The sequence below is a fragment of the Camelus bactrianus genome, chromosome 6, assembly GCF_048773025.1.
Source record: "Camelus bactrianus isolate YW-2024 breed Bactrian camel chromosome 6, ASM4877302v1, whole genome shotgun sequence".
Taxonomy (NCBI): domain Eukaryota; kingdom Metazoa; phylum Chordata; class Mammalia; order Artiodactyla; family Camelidae; genus Camelus; species Camelus bactrianus.
Window position 1 is genome coordinate 22,213,856 of NC_133544.1, and position 23,422 is coordinate 22,237,277.

The window sequence follows — 23,422 nt, forward strand, 5'->3', positions numbered from 1 at the left end:
CAGAGAGGGGCAGAGACACAGGCAGGAGGAATTAACCCTTGAGTGGTCCTCCCCCAACTCTCATCCTCTGCCAGTTTTCCCCTCCTGCCTTCCTCCCCACTCCCTGCAGGTGGCCCCTCCCCCTCTACCCCAGAACCCCTTCCCACCAGCAGCTGAATCAATGTTTGACTTGTACAAACAGCCACCTCTCTGCAAGAGGGAAGGGATTCAGAGGAGGCAGTGGATAACAATCTATTCCTGGTGGTATGTATTCTACAAGCCTGCAGTGCTCAGCATCAGCTCTTGCACCAGCCCTCTGCTCCTCGCAGACACCCAGCACAGGGCCTCTTTCAAAGGCCATGTCAGTCTCCAGCCTCAGTCTCCCTGGTAAGGAGAATCATTTGCTGCAAACCTACAATTGCATTACACACACAAAAAAAAGCCTTTGTTTAAATACAACCCATGGTTAGAGTTCCTATTTGTCCACATGCACCTACTCGATGCCCCTTCTCCCTGGCTCCCAGCTCACTGGCCTTCTCTGGGTTTCCAGACCATCACCGCTTCCTCCACCTCAGGGCACTTCTGTTCTCAGTGTCAGGAAAAGCAGTCCACTGCATCCAGTGAACACTTCCTCACCTTTCAGATCAAGGAAGCCCTCCCTGGTACCCCAAACTATATCAAACCCCCTCATGCAGCTCAATATGCCATGTAGCTGGTGTGATTTTTAACTCTGTCCCCTCCTCCTATACACTGTCCTGAGAGTTACATGTCTGTGGATAGTCACTGTGGTACGACTGCACTAAGTACAGTGCCTGGAACCAGGTCAGTACCCAAATACCAGTGAAAGAGTGAACAGATGATTGAATAAATGAATGCTCAGTCCTGGGTTAACACAATGAGATGTGCAGAGCCACCATAAAACTCCTCTAGGATATAAGCACAGGGGTCCAGGGAGTGCCTGCCGTGTTCAACACTGTCCCCAGCACTTTTCCCAGTGCCTGTCCTGTGTTACTTGCTCAGTAAACACCTGGTGATGGAGGTGAGGGAGAGTTCCTGCCACCAAGGAGCCCCTCTTTGGGTATTACCAGCCCCGTGAAGGGCTTTTCAGCAACACTCTGGCACAGTTCAGAAACACTGCAGGGGCGGGGGGGGGGGGGTTAGCAGCAAAGCCAAAATCAACATTTCAAAGCAAGTTGTAAAGTTGGTATTTAAAACAAAAAATACACCCAATTAATTTTAACCATTGGTAAGAAGGGAATCAACAGGTAAGTTATGATCTGCTTGTGAAATGTGGGTCCCAGTGATGTGATAGAGGAAGAGGGCTGGTGCCAGTCATAATCATCAAAGTAGGACTACATGTGGGCCAGAGTTATATGGGGCACAGGGAGAGGCCTCCCCTCATTGATTTAGTCAACAAATCTTGAAAACATGAAAACATAGGGAAAGCTCCAAGAGCAGTGCCTGTCCCAAAGGAGGGTTCAATCAGACCTGATGGCCATTAGTACCATGTATGAAGAAACAGATGACTGAGCAGGCCACGGTGCAGGAGGTAAGATCCCAGATCTCCTGGAAATCTCATTCGAACAAAAGGACAGGTAAATAAGATCATTTCAGAAGAGAAGAAGTCCTATAAATAAAATAAAATTACTGCAGAGGCCTGCTTTAGGCAGGGCGGTCAGGAAAGCGTCTGTGAGCAGGTGAGGTGAGTGCAGGAACAAGAATGAGGCAGCCACTGAAGAACCAGAGCAGGTAGGGGCAGCCCTAGGACAAGGAACAAGCTAGGCTGTTCATGCAAACACCCTGTCTAGCTAGAGCAGCTCGAGCAGCCCAGAAACACAAGGACCAGTATGGCTGCACTGGTAGTGAGCATGATATGAAACTGATCACAATCTCTTACTCACAATTCCTATTATAAACGGAATGTGTGTGCCCCACCACCCCCCAGCCAATTACCATAGTAGGGCTCCCTGTTTCCTGCGGCAAAGTGGGGAAAAGGTAGGTAAAATTAAACAGCTTTCTTCATTGCAGTGTTTCTAAGAACTTTTAACGTGCTAATGACTCTTCAAGATGAGGGTGTGGATTGTGGTATTTCCCAAATTTATTTGACAAGGGAGGCAAGTCACCTCACAGGATTGTGCTCTAAGAAGTCACTTCTGGAAAAGCTGCACTGGACACTGGAATTACATCTCTCCATGACCTTCTAGGGAAGGCCAAACTGCTTCATGGGCTTCTGAACCAAAGTCGGATGCTCTCTGGGAGGGCTCAGACTTAAAAGGAAAGGAATAAAGGATGTCCTCCAGGTAGAAGAGTCAAAGCCAGCTCCTCAGGCCCATCCTGCCAGCATCCCCTTCCTCTGCATCTTTAACTGGGCTCACTCACCCTCCCATTAAGAACCTCTGGTATTTCAGACCCAGGCAAGGCAACAGTCATGGGACCTCAGTCCCCGCTTCCCACCTCTGCTTTGGCCCCTTCCGTCCCTTGTATGCTTACTTGGATCCCCACCCATTGAATTTTGCTTCCCCTTATACATCCCACACTCACCTCTGTGGCCATCCCAATTTTACACACTCCCTTGCTCCTGCTTCCATCAGACATCCTTGGTAGCCACTACCCAGACCAAACGGCCCTCACCTTGAAGCACTCTGTCAGCACATACAGCTGTCTCCAGTTGGAGGTAAGTGATGGGTACTCAGACCTGCCAATGAGCTACTCATATCAATTACAGAGATACCAACCAGCCTCCAATGAGGCCTGTTAATAAAAGGGAGATGTACTTCCACTGGGCAGAAAAATCATCCATTTCAGCTGAAAAATCCTGGCACGTCTTGGTCAAGTTAGTGGCTAAGCTATAGAACTCTGACCACAACCATCAGAGGACTTTTACTCCTGGGCAGGATGGAGTAACAGGGCCTAGATTTACCCTCCCACCTTAGACAGCCTGGAAAACCAGAGAAAACATAGGAACATGAAAGTTTTCAGAGATCAGATAACAGGCAACACAGGACTGTGATCACTGAGAAAAGAAAATCAAGCCAGATGAACCCCTATCACACCAGCTTTCTGTACCGCATGGAGGCAGTTTCTGACCAAACACAAACAGCCTGGCAGGCTCTGAGTTGGGGAGCCAGAAATCCAAGTTCAAGAACCCCCTGGTGGCTCTAGTTTGTGGGGCAGAGCTCCAGAGAGGAGATACCGCAGAAAGCTCTTCTCGAGTAATTTGCTGAGCACCAAGGTGCACATCTGTGAGAAGGAACGACCCGAGACTTGGGGGAAGACCCACTGAAAAGGAGTAGGCAAAGCAGTCCTCAGAAGAGTTCACATTCCAACCAGCCAGAGTCAAAATGACACTTCAGGTCTCCAGGTATCAAAGTCTATTCTGATCCTGTGTCAACAGTCCTTCACAAGTTTAGGTCATTCTCCTTTCTCCCATGTACAGTTACCCGAGTAAACAGCCGTGGATGATCATCCAGCTGATCTGTCCTCAATTTCTTTTCGTTTTGCAGATCGAGCAGCAGCCTTGTCAGCTGCCCCTAGAGACACCGTGTTCAATTAGCCATCCCTCAACTCTACAGCTGTGCACCCCTCTGACTGCTTGTGCCCTTCCCACTTACGACGACGATTGTGTCCACCTGGCTTCTGAAGGTGAGCACCAGCACCTGGGTTCTATTGCCTCTGGCTCCTCTCTTCCCCGTGACTCTCATTGAGCCCTATTCTGTGCAGACATCTCCTGCTGTCAGCCCGAGGCCTCTGGAGAAGAGCCATCTCACTGATGAGGGGATTCCTCTTACCAGCAGATTCCTTACTGCTTTTCATAAATCCCTGGTGTCTTCCACGGAACATCATCCTCTGTGGGTTTTCTGGCTTTGCCCGCACACGTACTCTACAATGCTCATTTCTCTCCACATTGTGACCCTTCCTCCCACCACGCACCAGAGAAATCCTGGCATCTCTTAGTCTGGGCCAACACTTTTTCCAAGCTTCTAGGACCTATCCCAGCAGTGTGCCCCCAGGCAGAGGACTTGCTCCCAAATTGATAAACTCTTCCTCAACCAATTCCGTGTTCCACTGCATCTCAATCATGCATCTCAAAACCCAGCCCCAAGCATGCTTTCTCAGCTCCAATGGAATATGTGGTTTGCATCCTACAGCTCCTCTGAGGAATGTTCCTTTTCTTTCTTATCAGGCCCAGTTTGTCCCTAGCCAGGTATTGTCACCATGCCCTAATTTTCAGCCCAGTGACTGGGGGGGGGGGGGGAAGTGTGGCATTCTTAGGGAGGCACACGCTGTCCTGCAGAGATCTTTGCTTTGTCTTCCAGGAAAGGAGAGCACTAGCCCTTAATAGGGAGGAAGGGTCATTCCTGCAGGCTCAGCGGGCATGGGAAAATCTGACTCTTCAAGACTTTCAGATACATCAACTGTAATTCCCCATGCCATGGGTCACAATCCCATTCTTTCCTAACCAGGGCCCTGAACTTGGTTAGACTCGACCTAAGCACTTGCTTATGCTGAGAGTTTAACGTTCTTTGAACTCAGCTCATCTTTCTAATGACTAAGTCCTGAGCCAGGGCCTCAGCTTTCCGTGCTCTCCTTCTGCTGGTGATGAGAACCTCTTTACATGCTACAGGAAGTCCTCTGGCCTTCCCACTTAGCTTTATAGTTGTGATTAATCACTCCCAACCCTTCGATGTCTTCTTCCAAAGCATTATTGAGCTTAGCAACATCTACCCAATTTCGCTGTCCTCGTGGCTACTATTTATCCCATATTTCACAAATGCTGATACACTGCACCAGCTAATCTATTCTTTTCCCTGGTGTACTTCCCAAGTCACCGCAGATCAAAGTTTGCACCATTCCACCTATTATAAGTAACACAGTCCTCACTGCCAACCAGGCAATGGTGATCCAGCTCCCAAGCCCCATCCTGGCATCTGCTTTCCCAGACCGTATCAGGCACCTCTGACAGGTTCATTACAAAGGGCTCTAGGAATCAACAAAACGCTCAGTGGGGGAGGGAAGGAAGCACCAGGTGAGCCTCCACTGACCCTCAGAGGGGTTTTGAAGCTGAGATGACACCTCTGGGGTATCCTGAGTTGAGGGAGGGGGCTAGAGCTTTGTACCCTGGCTTCCATCAGTCATTGGATGCAAGCACTCCCAAAAGTGGGTGTGACTGTGAAATTGGGCAGCTCTTTGTAACTGAAGACCAGGGCTCTCAGCTACAGCACTCCCAGCAGATGGGGAACCAGCTCGTCATTCCTAAGGGAAGACTCAGATGGTGCAACCAGCGTTCACCACCCCTCCCTAATAAATAACTACCTGCACCCAAGTCCTTGCTCCAGGCTTTACTCTCAGGGAAAGGGAAATGAAAACAACAGGACCAACCGGGATGTTTAGTTCACTCGTAAGGGATGAGAGATTCCCGTAGCCCACTGAATTGTTATTGAAGAAAAGAAGCACTTCTCTATGAGAAAACAGGTCTTCCTAGTCTCTGGAAACAACTAAGTGAAGCCTTAAAGATTCTCTTCCCTGTTTATTTTCCAAGACAGACCTTTATTTCACCCAGCTAAGACCTAGTATTCAAGGAGGACTTTCTAGACCTCCAAACTCTGTACATCATCAGTCTCTGTGAATAAAACTCTGGGCATTCAGGGGCTGAACTGCAAAGTTCTGGTGGAAAGCTTTGTACTTAATGTAAGAATAGAGCAAGGCTGGGCTGAATATTCTGGCCTGATAGAGATGTAGGCTTGGAGCAGAGCCCCATCCAGGGTGGGGCAAATTCAACCCAGCTGTACCCAATATTCGCCCCCTTCCTCCTCTTCCCCCAACATGTTTCCAGGGTACAACCCAATCTCGAGGCAACACAAAAGCACAGGAAGAAATCTCAGAGATTTGAGCAGCTGGTAGAAACTGGGAGAGGATTGGTTACATTGTTAAGTCCAAGGTAGACCTAGGAGGAAATCAGGCTGACCTGATGTGATAAATGATCTGGAGGCACATTTCCTGGGCTGGCCTCATTTATGTCATCATTCTAGCCAGAGCCCTGCTCCTGCACTGACTGGCTGCAGCAGTCCCACATGCAGCTTCAGCCAGCACCTCCAGCATCTACATGGGCCCAGCCTCTCCCTTTCTCCCTAATCTGCCCTCCTTCTTTACTGAAGACACTCCCTCTTTATTAAGGAACAAAAGGTTGGAAGAATGAGGTATGGTTTAAAAATTATTGCTGTTGGCATCAGACCGAGAAAAGTCAGTATCTGCTCTATCACTTACTGCTCTTGGCTCTTGGGCAACCCCTTCTGTGCGCTTTGCTTTTCTCACTTGTAAATTGTGACTACTGTTGCCTAACGTATAAGGTGGCTGTGAGGATTAAATGAGATAATATATTTGAACCTTGCCCAGGGTGGTTAATAAAATCTGCTTCCTACCCCTCCCAACACTGGCTGATTTTGACTGCTTTCAACTGTATCAAGAGCAACTGAGATACAACACATGACATTTTTCAAAGAATTTACAATCTCTAAGCTCTACAAAGACAGAGACCATGTTTATTTTACTCACCAATATGTACCCAGCCTCCAGTACAATGCCTGGCTCATGCAGGTACTCAGAAATATTTGTTGATGGAATAATGAATGAATTACGTAAACCTGAATCTTAATATCTTAAGGTCCCAAAAGAACATCTAGTGTGGAAATGGAAAATCATTTACTTGTTGCCCACCCCAGCTAATATGTAGTTAATACCTGCAGCACTGTGTCGAGAAAAATTCTGCAGCCGCCTCTGTCTCAGCCGGAGAGAGTGGTGTGATCAATTAGCAGTATCTGCCGGAAGTATGAAAAGGAATCAAGCATCACTAGCGCCTATACTGACCCTTCCTGGTTCAAACTATAACACATCATTTTGCAGAGGAGGAAATGGGAGATGAACGTTCAGACAGCCAGTTAGTGGCAGAATTGAACATAAACATTCAACACTGGGTGAGAGCAGCCAAGGCTTGATGTAGAGGATAATGGCAGCAAGTTGGGAACAAAAGGCCACAGACACTCCAAGCAGCCCCTCCTTCCAGCCACTGTCCCAGGATAAACATTTCTCCTCAACTCCCATTAGCAGAGGCACAAGCAGTAATCCTGAAGAAATGCTGATAGATAGCACAGACTGAGAAATTTCAGTTAGGCCCAGGGACCAAACTCCCCCTCAGTTCCCTCTTAGCCACATCGTTTCCCTTCAGGCCACTTCAGTTCTGCGTCTACCTCCCTCCACTTCGTTTTTGGTAAGTGGCCGGCCCGCCCTCTTCCTCAGCCTCCCAGCTTCCTGAGTTGCAGCCCTCACTTACGATAGACTTGTCTCATCTCTCTCAAGATCTCTACTTGGAAGAAGCAGGAGAGAAGAGTAATTAGCGAATTCAGCATTCTGATAACCCTTCTACTGGGAGGGATAGTCATCTGTTAGTTTAAGTAAATCCCTCGCCTTGATGAGCTGTCTGACACGGAGGAAGAATGAGAATGGGCTCACTCACTGCCCCTGGGGCTCTGCAAGAGACTTGGGAGGCAAACAAAAGTTAATATAAATTTTTTTCATTTAAAACTGAAGACTCCTGCCAAGGAAGGGGAGCATAACTTCCCACTCCATTAGTGTGGGCTGTCTATAGTGGCTTCCTTCTAAAGAGGACAGTATAAAAGGGCAAAACCAATAATCACTTTAACTTGGAGAAATCTGACAGATGCTGTCAGCCAGGTAGCCAGGTCCGTATCATCAGTGAAAAATCACATAGGTAGGATGTGATGAGACGGGCCTCCACCTCTGTGGTCTTCTCTCCAGAACCTACATCCCCAGTCGAATCATGAGAAATACATCAAGCAAACCCCAACTGAGGGACCATGTACAAAACGCCTGACCAGCATGCCTCACACCACCATTTCCTTCACCATTCATCGTAATTTGGAACATCTGTGTCCTCCAATACCCACCCAGGAAGACCCTCATCAGCTTGTGAATGTTTCTCCTGCCCTCTCCGTAGTCCTTTGCAGAAGCAGTAAGGAAACCAGTACCCTCCCTCCTAACAGCTGGTGTCCCAAATTGAATAGAATGCACCAGATAAGAACTAACCAATGTTACTCTGAGTCACAGAGTTACAAATACATGAGCACACTTTCCTTAAGCAAGCTTCTGATACACACTGGCTAACTGACACATGGATAAAGCATGAATCCTCATGAAGCCTTTAGCTGCCTGAAATGTCTAGGCCAAAGTTACCATCACTCTGTGGCCCAATTCCACCTCCTTCCTACTCTTCCAGAAAGCTTTTACACGTGAGGAGAGATAAGAGAAGGAGCCAGGTAAGAACTAACATTCACTGAGACTGTACCAAGTGCATTATATACATCATATACATTATCCATTGCTTCATTCTATTAGCATTTATTGAGGCCATGATGTGCCAGGAATTGGGGGAAGAACTGAGAATACAAAGATCATGAGATACCATCTAGGCTGTCAGTAATTTCAGTCTAGTAGGAAAGACATTCCTGTCAACAGCAACATGTAGAACCATGTGGTATCAATGGAAGAATGAGATTAGGAATACTTTGTGAGGGAAGTGTTATTTGCTTACATGTAATTTTAATTTCCAGATAAGGAAGCTGAGGCTTCAAAAAGTCAAGGACCCTACCCAAAGAAACCAGTGATGGAGGCAGAGATTTGAAGTCTGGGTGACATAGCTCCAAAGGCCATATGTTCACAAACTAAGTTATTGATACATGTTCTACAAAATGTGTCCCATGGTCAGTTAAGTTTGAGAATATAGAATACCACTTCTTTCTCTTGGAAATTCAAAATGCCCATATGAATAATAAATGCTCTAAAAAGTCTTGCAGTAAAGTATCAGTTTAACCCTATAATGTCCTAGATATGTGACCGCTAAAATATTTTTTTCTGAACCCTTTTTTCTAGAGGATACTTATTAATATAGAGAATTAATGTTAACAGGGACTATACTTTGGAAAATTCACCTCTAAATCCTACTGTCTCCACTAAGGTAAACAAATGCAGCTATCACACTCCTAGGGGGAAAAAAACTGAACTTGGACTCAACAGGTTAGAAATGAGACAAAGCCAAAAATGTCCCTCTGAATAAATCCATAACCCATGAAGTTTAACACAAGGATTTTTAGCCTAGATGACATGAAAGTAAAGATACATGTTGGACCAAGACCACTGCTTCTATCTTCAAATTCTATTCTTTGCCTAATAGATTTCCCCAGGTAGCTCTGAGGTCTTGACTTGCAGGAGGCCAACAGGAATTCTGAGGCCAACGGGGAGGTAACGAGAGAGGAGAAAGACACCTGCAACACAAGTCACGAAAGACAAGTATGAAGGGAGAGAATGAAGTTCCTCAGAGAGAGGGAGAGAAGTAAATGTTACACTGTAATAGCAGCTTTGGTTTCCAGGCACTTCTCATGATCATGAAATACTGCTGATAGCATCATATTTATTTCCTTTTTCATATCAATCCCCCTACATAAGAGTTTTTAAACTATAGCACTGTCAGCATGTGAGGCCAGCCAAGTCTTTGGTGGAAGAAGAGGACTGCCCTGTGCATTATAAGATGTTTAGCAGCACCCCTGGCCTCTACCATATGCCCAAACTACATGCCAATAGCACCTTTCCCCAGTTTTAAGAACCAAAAATGTCTCCAGACATTGCCAAATGTCCCCTAGAGGGCAAAATCACCCCCAATTTTGAACCACTGCCATATATGTTCTTTGGTGTCTGTCATCATCCCATGCTAATGTAAACTCTAAATAAGAGATTACCTGGCAAATCAAAGACACAACTTTCCCTGGATATTACCACCTGGGCTTCAAGCTGCTTTCTAGCAGAGCCCCACTATTACTGCCAGGTCATGGGACTTCTACTCATTTGGCCCATCTCAAATCAAATCTCATCATCTCCTTCTGTGAAGTCTTCCTACCAGCTTGAGTCAGCTGTGACCCACCTCCTTCCTGCTCCCTCCTACCACTCATAGTTCAGTATCGTATAATAGTGGTACATGATTGACTTCAATTGAAGATCTATGTATATTTGATCTTGTACTGTCCTGTGATTCAGTATGAGTGAGCAAACATTGACAGAGCGTGTATGATGTGTCAGACACTGTGCTGGTGCAGTGGGACGTAGGAGACAGGATATGATCTTTATCTTTACGAAAGTGCACAGACTCATGGAGAAGGCAGACCCAGAATTACAGTCCTACACAGCTGCTTGTCTCCTCTCCCCTGTGGGATCCCTGAGGGTAAAAGCAAAAGTCCTGTCCTTCTTTTATGCCCACTAAAGTGCTGGGCACACAGTGGGTGCCAAGAGGCTGCACTAAACTTGAATTAGCGAGGAAGGAGAGCTTCTATGAGAACTCATCTCTCATCTCTATAAAGGTAACTGCCATGCTTCTAGGGCTCCACTGGGCAACTTCTTTTATGAAGTGATGGTAAAAGTAAATGGTAATTGTCTTTATTTGGAAAAATTAAAGATAGCAACCCTAGGTAAGCTACCCTGCCTTTTTTTTTTTTTTTTTAACATTTTACTCCATGAAATCCAGAAAAATCCATGATCCACTTCTTGAGCAGTCAAAGTACAGGAAAGGATAGAGGGAGGGGGCCAAGAAACACATTTCAACAATTAGGAAGTAATGAAGACTTTGCAAAAATAACTATCAAAAACAAATAGGCTAGGGAATACTTGGAAAATGAGAGCACATACAAAATCAGCAAATCTTAGGAGTCTGCATTCTGAGTCTTTTGGTAGGGGGGATATACTAAGGCTCTAACATTTTTGAAAAGTAATGAAGAACAGAGACAGGAGTGTGGGAAGACAGGTGGAAGTTTTCACCTTCCTACTGCAGAAAAAACAAGAGCCCTAAATGGCCATGGTTTAAGAAGGCTAGCTTTAGCATTTTGAAGAAACAGTGGAAGAGAGCTTAAAATGTTTAAGCAACAAAGATGAATAGAGGTCTCCTGGACTGCAAGATATAGAGCAGAGACACAGCTACCAGGCTGAGTCAGGGGCAGATCCACTGTGTCAAGGCTCAGAAATGCTCAGTAAATAGTAGCTAGGGTTGTTAGTATTATTACTGACCCACTGAGTTCCCCTGACCATGCAGCCTTTTTCTTTCCTCTCCTTTGACTTCAACTAGTATCACATGTAGCATTTATATTCAAGTCTTGAAAAGAACCAAGCTGATGGCTAGGAAAGTTTCCTAAGGATTCTGTCCTTACCATTTACCGGAGAAAACCGAGAGTGGCCAGAGACTGGGGAGCATGACGCAGGGCAGCAAATGGAGCTCGGGCCAGTGCAATTCAAAAGGGCACCTCCATCTAGAGTCCATACAGTTCTAAACCCACATCAGGACACGCTGCCCCCACCCTCTCCTTCCAGCACATCGTAGCCCACCCCACCCCATTGTATGAAGTTCCCCAGCAGCAAAACACATTTTCTTGCTCACCTATACCAGCCATCAAAAACCGAGGAATCCAGGTTGAACGCCAGTGGAAGGCTACCCCAGTGTGGAAGTGGGACCCAGGAACCAACAGCCCACATCCAGAGGTGGAGGGATAGTGACTTACGTGTGCTGGGCCCAGAAGCAGGGAAAGACCAAGACCATCCTCAGCTGGTGCCAGTCAACCTGAGGCCAAAGTGTTAAAATGGAGCCCGGAGACCTCAAAGAAAAGACGACTTTTCCTCAGCCAAGTCTGAACTTGGCCAAAGAAGCTCAAGATCTCTGAAAAAAGCAGTTACTTTTAGGCCACATTTCTGATCCACCTAGACCTGGAAAATTGGGGCTTCATGGAAAAGTCCCATCTGCAGGTCCTGGAAAGGCACACAGACCTCAAGGCCAGCCTGGGCCATGGGATGGATCCAGCCACAGAATGGAAGAAATGGTCTCTATTGTATACAGGTCCCAAGAACTTGAAAATGAGAGAAATGAGGGGAGTAAGTCTGTCTTTTAAAGTCCAAGCAAAGATACGCAAGGCCTACCTGGCAATATTAACATACCTACGCATGGAATGTTCAGTAAAGAAGAAATCTCTTAAGGGAATTGTTTTTCAAATTGTCCTGTCTCCTTGATCGTTGGGATACCCAAATTTTTTTGAAAATGAGATAGGATAGAATAGAAAATAAAAGAATGCATATGCATCAAATGTAATAAAGTTAAGGATTATTTATTGTCTTCATGAAGTGTGTACATGTGTACTAATCTCAATTTAAAATGTACTAACAGTAAAGACTATTAGTCACTGTCACACAGTGACTGCCCTCAAGTAAATATCAGTAGAAGCTAACAAAGTTCTAGTCAAACTAACCATTCAATAATTTATCCATTTATTCAAAAATAGGCATTGAGCACCTACTATGTGCCAGGCCTCCACCGGGCACTGAGAATGTAATGCTGATAGTCACAATAGCACAGTTCTTGTTATATATTTGGCACACCTCTAAGTTCCTTACACAAACAAGCTTATGAGATAGGTTCCATTTGCCAACTAAAACTTGGCACTTGCCATCTACCTTTACAAGGACTGAATCACAAGCCGCTGCAGCCACTGACCTTCAACACACCCTGAAAGGAGTTCAGGGTGAAGATCAGGAATGAGGCACTCACTGTTCTGGGAAAACTGGCAGAACAGGCTTTCAGAGGTAGATATTTTCAAAAGATTTTATGAACCCAAATTCTTACATTTCCTCATATCTAAAAAAGCACTAAAATTATTAACAGTGACATCTACTCCTCATGACTAACAGCAAACCTCTGCCAAAATGTGCGCTTAACTGCATGTACCCCCTTCACTAAAATCATATAGAATACTGACCTTCCCCGCTGCCTCTTCAGAGCAGTTCCTCAAAGCTATCTGAAATGCTGTCTCCCAGGCTAGAGTCCTCATTTTGCCCCAAATAAAACTTAACTCACAACTCCCACACTGCATTTTTTTTTCAGTTGACACACTATTATCAACATCTTGTTCAGATGAGTAACTTGCCCAACGTCACATAGCTAGTAAGTGGCAGAGCTGGAATTTGAACCCTCTGGCTGCAGAATCTCTGCTCTTATCCACAAAGCAACAGTGCCCCAGGACTTGCCCTATTGCTCCCAACAATACCCTTGTTGCAGAAATGAATCATGTTAACCTGAGGCCACTGCAGATTGGACCAGTGTCACTAACTCCCCTGGTCTGAGATGTTGTGTTGGCTAGTCAAATGGAGGCTTGTACCTTGGCTTCCTGGAAACCTGCCATTAAGAGAGAGAATACACTGCCCAGAGTGTCCATTCCCTTTGGCATCTCTCGCCACACAAATCAGTGGACTGGCATCATCTCCATATAAATTATGTGCCTTAATGTCAATGAGCTTCATGGGCTGACAGATCAGTATTTGGGGGCTGCAAGCCTAAGAGTCAGTCTAGGCCACAGAGACTTATTCTATTTCAATAAGGAAATGCCCCTGAATGGCTAGGTGCCCTTGGCTAAGTTACTTTCTGTGCCTCAGTTTCCTCAACTATGAAACAGGGATGACAGCAGTATCTACCTCATTGTTGTAAGGATTTAATAAAATAGTAAATGTAAGGTGTTAAGCAAATGTCTAGTAGATAGTAAATCCTCACTAGATGTTAGCTTATTATTATTATTTATTGAGCACTTAACGAGTATTGAACTTATCAACCAATAGGAGAGAGAACAGGTAAGAAAGATCATGCCTGTAGAATGCTATGTCAGGCTAGAGATGTTCAGTGAAGGGGCACTTACCCAGCAAATTTCAGAGAGAAGACACTATCTTTAATGAGTCTTGAGGACTGAACCAATAGGTGAAGAATGAAGGAAAGGACATTCCAAGTGGACAGAAAGAACCACTTGGCAAAGACACAGAAGAACTTCGTGTGCAAAGTATATACAAATAAATAAAAGTATGGAAACACAATTTCCCCTGATGCAGGCATGTCCATGGGCAGTATCACCCAAAAAATCTCCAGCAAAATTCGTGCAGCACAAGTTTTTCCAGAGTTGTTTCAGGCACTGAAATATCTATGAAATGTGCATTTTATATATACCTACTTCTAGTCAAGCAAAAACCTCAACTCTAAAAGAAATTTAAAGGAAAAAGTGTCAGTCCCTAAATATGTTAGAAATGGGAACCTCTCCCATGAGGCTGGACATGCTTTAGAGAAGTAAGTTCCCAGACCTGGAAACTTGTTAGAAATGCAGATTCTTGGCTTCACCCAGACCTGCTGAATGAGAAATTCTGGAGGTGGGACCCAGCCACCTAGATTTGAGAACCACTGCTTTAGAGAAATTTGCCAAGGAGAAAACAAAGATGAAAGTAACAGCAGTCCAGGCAACGGCTCATGTGAAGAGCTGTGCTCACTGTGCCCAGAGCCAGGCTCAGGCTTTGTAAACCCATCACCCTGGGTCTGAATCCCAGTTTTGGTACCTGATGGCTGCTACCTCTCTTAACCCCTGTAACCTCACCTGCAAAGTAGAGATAATGATTACTCCCTCTTAAGATTGTTCTTAGGACTCAGTGAGATGGTACCAATAAGGCACCACACAAAGCAGTTCATTAAGAGAGAAACAATATGCCTGAAGGGAAACTCAAGCAAATCTGTCCTCTCCAAGAGTGATAACATCTCTATGAATTCTAACAGCCTTTGGAACAGCTGTTCAAGTTGGGGTACCTCTGCTCTTGGTGGGTACAAGCACACTTGGTTGGGGACATGGGTAGATTGATGAGGATCAATTTTCAAATCCTCAGTTTTCCTACAGTCTCTTCTAAAATTGACCTGCCTGCAGCTGGGGCATAAGGCAACTTCTCCCTTCCTATCTTCCCATCTTCTTTTTCATAGTAGCCCTCCTCCCACTTACCAAAAGAAAAGCACAGTGCTCACTCATCCCAAATCTTACTATGATGTAAGTACTGGAGTACAAACTTCCAAGGCTCCAACCAAGGAGTAAATAGAAATACTGAGTTTGCGAATGTCTCTAATGATAGGGCAAAAAATGTATTTGCAAGTGAACAATTCATATAACTGGTTGCAAATTCTTTTCCAACTCAAGTGTTTCCCACATAATCAAAGGAGGACCTAACTGGGCTATCAGCTTATAGATCATTAGAAATAATTTTTGATGATAGATCACTATGTAATTTTTAATATACGACTTGGAAGTAGTTCAGATAATCAAATGTAACAATATTCCTTACATTTCCATTTACTTATGGGAAAATTTTCAGCATTTTTACCTTTTTTAAAATTGAGATACAGCATTACACTAGTTTCAGGTGTATAACATAGTGATTCAATATCTGTACATACTACAGAAAGATCACCACAGTAAGTCTAGTTAACATCCATCAGCACTTATGTCTTAATAAACGAAAAATAGACTTGCAATTGATGTCAAACTGTCTCAATCAAGCAATACGTAATATTTGCCCAGAGATACATGATCCAATTTTTTTAAATCCTATCCACCTAACAGTAGATGCACTTTGATGAATTTCACTTGTTTTAATAATTCCATATCAAAATGTATACTATATTTATGTTGTTTTTCTCAATGACATAGTATAATAATTTTAATGATAATTCAATCCAGAAGAAATGTTTTAATATTTAAAGACTTTCAGTCACATGACATGTTTTAAAATGCTATTTCATTTTACATGTATGTTTTTGTTGCAGAGAAGTATGGCACAAAAATCAATAAAAAAAAACTTTCAGGCATAAAAATATGTTACATTAGGATAAAATCCTGTGGGGAAAGTGGAATGAAAATATAAGTTCAAGGAGGAAAAGAAATGATGTAAAATTTTCTGGCTACTAAAGAAAAGCTTGTGCATTTTTAAACAGAAGGTAGTAGTATCAAACCATTATAGTATTTAGACTGGAAACTTTATAAAGAGCAATGTAAAGGTTTATTTTAAAATGTCAGTATTTACTATATGCCAAAAATTACATTGTCATTTATTATCTCATAAGTTATCATGAAAACCTGCAGATATCAAGTTAAAAATGTACAAGAGGGTACATTGTCTCTCAACATTTTTTCAGGGGATATGCAAGAAAAAAATGCACTCTGCTCTAGAAAACCTCCTCCCTATTCTTTTCTTCTTTCTTCAGTAAGTAAACATAGTAAACAGAAATGACATTCTCAGTGCTATAATGGATGCTAAGAAGCATTCCAGAGAAGTAATCACCATTGTCTCTGTTTTCAATAACTCACCATCTAGTTGAACCAACCAGAAAAAAATGATGCAAAGCAACTGAGGTATGTGGCAGACACTGGTGTTGCCCACATGGTGCTCATGCTCCCTGGTGTCCTTGCTAAGCAAATTCAGACTGTGTTTAGGACAGCCATATGCCAGGTAAATACTCATTTTTTCAGCCGACCTTCCAAATTCAAGCTCATGAGATGTAAGTGATGACATAGCAGTTTCTGGGAAAGCTTTTGCCTTCCTAGTAAAACCATATAGATAAGGCTAGCTCTGCCTGTCCTTTCTTCTTCCTAACTTGAATGCTGATGCAATGCCTGGAGCTACAGTATTTACGCCAAAACTATGAGGCAACAAGTATGAGGACAAAAGGCAACATACTAACGATGGCAACATGGACATATGAAAAGATCCTGGGTCCCTGACAGCATAGCTGAGCAATGAACTAATGCCAACAAAGGGCCAACCTCTAGACCTCTCACTACATTAAATACATATATACACATGTTTCCACTGCTGTAAACCAGAGCTAATTGGATGTCCAGGTTACTCTTTCTGTGTAACTAGAGACTCTAAAGCTTAGTGACATTAAAAAAAAAAATCATTTTATTAAGCTCACAGATTCTGTGGGTCAGGAAATCAGACAGGGTCCATCTGGAATGATCTGTCTCTAGTCCATGATGTCGGGGGCCTTTACTGAGAAGATTCAATCAGGAAAGTAACTCAAACACCCAGGAACTAGAACAGCTGTACCTAGAGAATTCACTTCCAAGAGAGCCTCTTTACTCATGTGTCTGGTACCCGGGCTGGGATGGCCAAGACTGGACTCAGATGGGACTGCTGACCAAGTGCCTACACATGTGGCCTCTCTACATGGCTTAGGCTTTTCACACACAATGGCTAGTTCTGAGATTAAGCATTCCGAGAGACCTGGACTGAAGTTGCATGGCTTTTTATGACCCATTCTCGTGTGGGGATCACAGTCTTATTTCTGCAGTACTCAGCTGAAGCAGTCACCAGATTCAAACAGAGGAGACACAGCCGCCAGTTCTCAATGGGAGGAGTATCAAAGAACTTGCAAAGATTTTTTTTTTAACCATCACATTGGTTGAGGTTTTTATCCTTGCAACTTAACACATTCCTAACAATGGATGGATGATACAAGATAACATAAAGTAGATATGAAATTGAATGGTACAAGTAGGCTACTGAACTCAAAGGAGGAAAGGATAATGAGAGATGTAATCAAGAAAGCCTTTACCATAAATAAACACTAATTGAAGGCCTATACGTGCACAGCCCAGAATAAAATTCCAAGAGGACTACAAAAATACTGCAAGACTCCATATTTATTCTCTGTGTTAGATACGAGTTCAAATCTCAATCTGCTATTCACAAGCAACATGGCTTTGGAGAATCCTAGCTGAGCCTTAGTTTGTGTATCAGCAAAAAGCATAGCATATGCCAGGGTTATAGTGAGGTCTAAATAAAATAGCATGAAAAGAGCCTAGCATGGTGCATGGCACTCAGTAAGTGCTCAATAAATGCTGTGCATGTGTTCATTCATTTAAAGAACTTACCCATGTGGGAAAATTGAATGAGTATCTACTATACAATTGATAAGAGAGTTAGTATTCCCCAGCAAGAAGTCAGAGCTTCAAACCTCCCTTATAGATTCAGGAAGCTCCACTGAAATATATGAAGTGCAAAGCTTAGAGAACATAGACCAATTTTTCTGGAGGAAAATTAGAACAAACTTGAGAAGATATTCTGATGTCCAGGCTGAGTCAAGCCTTTTGCCTGAAAAGCCTATCCCCACCATCACTGCCAATTTGGAAAAAATCTAGCATTTCTCACAAGAGGCCAACCATTCTAATCTGGGTTATATTTTCTAAATATTAGATCTGAATTGATTTATTTTATCCCTAAATGCATTGGGCCACAATCTTCCTGAATGGATTAAGTCAGACCTATTTTTAGCAGCTGGCTCATTCAGTCCATTTCCTTACTATAAATACCTGAGTGCACTTGTTTTAAAGTAGAACTCTTCTGTCATCTGATGGTCCCAGTCTAGGTTAGAAAGGGATGGGGAGAGAGAATGAAAAACGAGACAGAAGATAGAGAAAGAAAGACTACATTGCTCTGCTCTGCTCTGCTCACCAGCTATTTTCACAGACTCCAAGATCCATATCCCTGGGAAAGAAACAGAAAGCCAAGTGGTTCTAGCCCTTCTCAGCGTGTTAACCTTGAGAAGTTGGCAGCTGTTTGGGACTTGATGGAGTCACCCAGATTCTTTCCTATGATTTCATTCACTGAAGTTTCCTTTTCAGAATCCCATGTCTCAGTCTCCCTACTCATAACATACAGACACTCACCCCAGCCTTTGAGGCAGGCCAAGAAAGGTTTCTCCTGGGCTTAATGCTCTTGAGTGAAAATAAGTTATCATATTTCATACCCATCTCCCTAGAGTCTCAAAGAAGGGGACACTGAACTTTCAACAAATTCTGATCCAATCCCTGCTGAGCTCAAAGCACTAAGAGGAAGGTTAGGGAGTGGGCCTGCCAGGTAGCTGCATGGAGCACCAACACATAAGCAAAGGTATGCTAAAACATCACTGGGTGCTGGTGTGTCACTGAAAACTTAAGGAGATGGAGGACAACATGCAATTTAAAAACTCTTCTCAGGAAAGTAGAATGTGCAGTTAAAGGAATCCTGTAAAATGATCCTGAAGATGTGACTCTGATCCATAAGGGCCATGATTTCAGTAGTGAATAATTGTCATTTTAGGGTAGTCAGTATCTCAATATTCTCCCTATTTTGAGGTTTCTACCAGCAGTCCTCCTTCTCTAGTCTTCTACTCACTATTCCAGTTTTCAGCTTCTCCTCCAAATTAAAGTTGAATTTTGATTGAACAAATATACTGATTCAAGGGGGCAGGAAATTCCCAACAGTCTACCAAGATTCTCACATGTCTCAGTCTGGACACTTTCCCCAAGGATCTCAGAGGATTATAAAAACCCACTTACCCACTTATTTCAAGCACCAAGGAACCACTGTGATCCCAACATTAGTCAATGGGAGCAGAGTCTCCTGGTCTCTCTCTCAGATGAAATGCAGGTATGCTTCAAATAATAGAAAAGCATTCATCAAATATTTTCAAAAACAATCAAGTATTTTCATAAATGATGACCATGTGGACTTTATCTCAGGAATGCAAGGCTAGTTCAAATATCAATCAAATGTAATTCACCATATTAACAAAACAAAAAAGAAAAAGTATGTAATTATCTCAGACTTAGAAAGATTATTAGAAAATTACACATAATAAGGGCTCTTGGAATTTGAGGAAAAAGTAACACAGATATGGTAGCTGCACCACTGCCTCCACCACTTCTCCAACAGCCCCAACCCCACCCATGATCATCACAGAATAATAAGCCAGGATCTACCATTCCTACTGAGTAATTGCAGAAGATTATACCAAAATAGATAAAGGTAGAGAAGGTATCTACAAAGCTATGTATAAAGGGAGACACAAAACTGCAGGTCAAGCGGTAGCCATGAAGAAAATCAGACTAGAAAGTAAAAAGGAACCATTTCAGTACTGCAATTCAAAAAATTTCTCTTTTAGAAGAACTTTGTCAACAAAATACAGTCACTCTTCAAGATGTGGTTATGCAAGAAACCAGGTTATATTTCATCTTTTAATTCCTTGCATCTCAAGAAATATTTGGATTCTATCCCTCCAGGTCTGTTCATGGATTCCTCACTTGTTAAGAGCTATATGTACCAAATCCTACAAGGGATTGTATTTTGTTACTCTAGAAGAGCTCCTCACAGTCTTAAAACCTCAAAATCTGTTGATAACAAAGGAACAATTAAACTAGTTGATTTTACTTTACCAGAGCTTTTGGAATACCTATTAGGGTATAAATACATGAGGTAGTAACACTCTGGTATAGATCTCCAGAAGTACTGCTGGGTTCAGCTCACTATTCAACTCCAGTTGGCATTTGGAGTATAGATACCCTATTTGCAGAATTAACAACTAACAAGCCTCTTTTCCATGGGGATTTGGAAGTTGATCAACTCTCCCAAATTTTCAGAGCTTTGGGCATCCCCAAGATGAAGTGTGGCCAGAAGCAGATTCTTTACAAGGCTATAAGAATACATTTCCCATACGGAAACCAGGAAGTCTAGCACCCCATGACAAAAACTTGGTTGAAAATGTCTTGGATTTCCTTTCAAAACATTAGTTTATGATCCTATCAAACAAGTTTCTGGCAAAATAACACTGAGCCACCCATATTTTAATGGATTAGATAATCGGATTAAGAAGATGTAGCTTTCTAACAAAAAGTTTCCAAATGTTGTACAAGAACGGACATTTTTATTTTTACTGTTAACTCTATTTTTATCTCATTTATTTTTCTTTTCTTTGTTGTTAAGCTTAAGCTATACTTCATCTTCTAATTTCAAGTACAACTTAAAGTGTAATATTGTTCTATATGAGTTTAAATGTAATTCTGTATGTGTATAGATGTCACTGTAACAACTATTTGTTACTATAATAAAACTATGAATCTAGTATTGATGACAGAAAATTGAGGGGAAAAAAGTTTAAAACCTCTCAGTAACTTAAGAACAGATGAAAATGTCCTCAGCCTGACAAAGGGCATCTCTGAAAAACCGACAGCTAACATCATACTTACAGTGAATGACTAAATGGCTTTCCCCTTAAGATCAAGAACAAGGCAGGAATATCTGCTCTCACTATTTTATTCAACATTATCCTTAAAGTCCTACCAGGTTAATAAGGCAGTAGAATAAATAAAAAGCATCCAGATTTGAAAAGAAGCAATACTTTGTCACAGATGACATGCTTGCTTCTGTAGAAAGGCCTAAAATATCTGCCAAAGAGCTGATTTTTAGGAAGGATACAGGATACAAGGTCTATATTTTTTTTTAAATAGAATTTCTAAATGCTAGAAACAAAGAATTAGAAGTTAAAATAAAATAGATACTATTAATTTTTTAAAATACTGTATTAGTTCTCAATTGCTACATAACAAATGACCAAGTTAGCAGCTTGAATCAACAAACACTTGTTACCCCACACAATTTCAAAGAGCCTGGAATCTGGGAGTAGGTTCACCAGGTGGTCCAGTTCAGGGTCTCTCAGGAGGTTGCAATCAAGATGTTGGCCAAGGCTGCTCTCATCTGAAGGCTTGACTGGGTCTGGAGGATCCACTTCTAAGATCACTCATTCACATCTTGTTGGTGGAGGCCTCAGTTCCTCATTTATCATGGTATCTGGCCTTCACATTAGACCTTCCAAAAAAGCTGTTCCCATATCTTCCAGAGCAAGTAGTCCAAGAGAGAGCAAGGAAGAAGCCATGACATCTTTTACTACCTACTCTCAGAAGTGGCATTCCATCACTTTGCCATATTCTATTGGTCACACAGAGCAACCCTGGTATAATGTGTGTGTGTGTGTGTGTGTGTGTGTGTGTGTGTGTGTGTGTGTGTGTGTTGTGGGGGAGACTATAAAAAGGCATGAATACCAGGAGGGAAGGAGCATTGGGGGCCAATCTGGAGGCTGGTTACCACAAATACCATTTGTGACAGCATCAAAAGACACAAAACAGTTGTGGATAAATTTAACAAAATATATGCTAAACCTCCACACTGAAAATGACAAATAATTATTGAAAAAAATTAAAGAAGACCTAAATATACGAGGATATATACAATGTTTATGGATTGGAAGGCACAATCTTACTAAGATGTCAGTATTCCCCGATGTATTGGGATTTAATGTAATCTCAATCACAATGTCACTAAGTCTTTTAATAGAAATTGATGAACTGATAATAAAATTTGTATGTAAATGTTAAGGATTTAAAATAGCCAAACTGACTATAACTCAATGAAGAATGTTAAAAATAATAAAAATAAAATAGCCACACAACTCTGAAAAAGAAGGACAAAGTTGGAAGACTTGGACTACCTCCTACACCACATCATAAAATAGTGTGAGAACTACATTATTTTAAGATTTACCATAAAGCTAAAATAATAAAGACAGTGTGTTATTACTATGGGACAGACATGTAGATCAAAGAAACAGAATAAAGGGTCCAGAAATAGACCCACTCATATATCGTCAATTAATTTTTGACAAAAAATGCCAAAGTAATCCAATGGGAAAGGATTTTCCACAAATGTTGCTAAGATAACTGAATATCCCAGGAAGAAAATAAACTTTGAACATTGCCTTACACTATAAGCAAAAATTAATCTAAAATAGATCATTAGCCTAAATGTAAATGCTAAACTAAAAACTTCTAGAAGAAAACATAAGAGAAAAATGTTATGACACTTGTATAGGCAAAGAGTTCTTAGATAATACACAAAAAGTATACACTCCAAAAGGAAAAAAAACTAATACACTGTACTATAGTCATCTCTTAGTATCATGGGGGAATAGTTTCCAGGACCCCCTGTGGGTACCAAAATCTGGAAATACATACAAGATCTTGTGGTAGCTCACAGCGAAAAAAAAAATGTGACAATGAATATATGTATGTTCATGTATAACTAAAAAATCATGCTCTACACTGGAATTTGACACAACATTGTAAAATGACTATAACTCAATTAAAAAAAATGTTAAAAAAAAAAGATGCTCAAATCCCTTATATAAAATAGTGTAATATTTGCATATAACCTATAAACATTCTCCTGAATACTTTAAAACATCTCTAATCACTTATAATATCTAATACAGTGTAATACATGTAATACATGTAAATGCTATGTAAACAGTTGTAAATACAACGTAAAAACTATGTAATTAGTTGCCTGTGCCCTCAAATTTTGCATTTTGGAAATTTCCGTAATTTAAAAAATATATATTTTCCTTCTACAGTTGGTTGAATCTGCTAATGCAGAATCTGAAGATATGGAGGGCTGACTGTATATCAAAATTAAAGCCTCCCACTATTTACAATAGCCAAGACATGGAAACAACCTAAATGTCCATCAACAGATGACTGGATAAAGAAGTTGTGCTATTTTTATACAATGGAATACTACTCAGCCATAAAAAAGAATAAAATAATGCCATTTGCAGCAATGTGAATGGACCTGAAGATTGTCATTGTAACTGACGTAAGCCAGGAAAAAAAGGAAAATA

The 23,422-nt window shown here is 42.1% G+C and overlaps 1 protein-coding gene and 1 pseudogene across 1 annotated transcript in view; one reads left to right on the forward strand and one right to left on the reverse strand.

The window, feature by feature from the left end:
* Positions 1 to 23,422, reverse strand: part of NRXN3 (neurexin 3) — a 1,655,134-nt gene that overhangs the window by 1,546,070 nt on the left and 85,642 nt on the right. The window lies entirely within an intron of this gene.
* On the forward strand, positions 1,502 to 23,127 carry LOC105063396 (cyclin-dependent kinase 1 pseudogene; annotated as a pseudogene).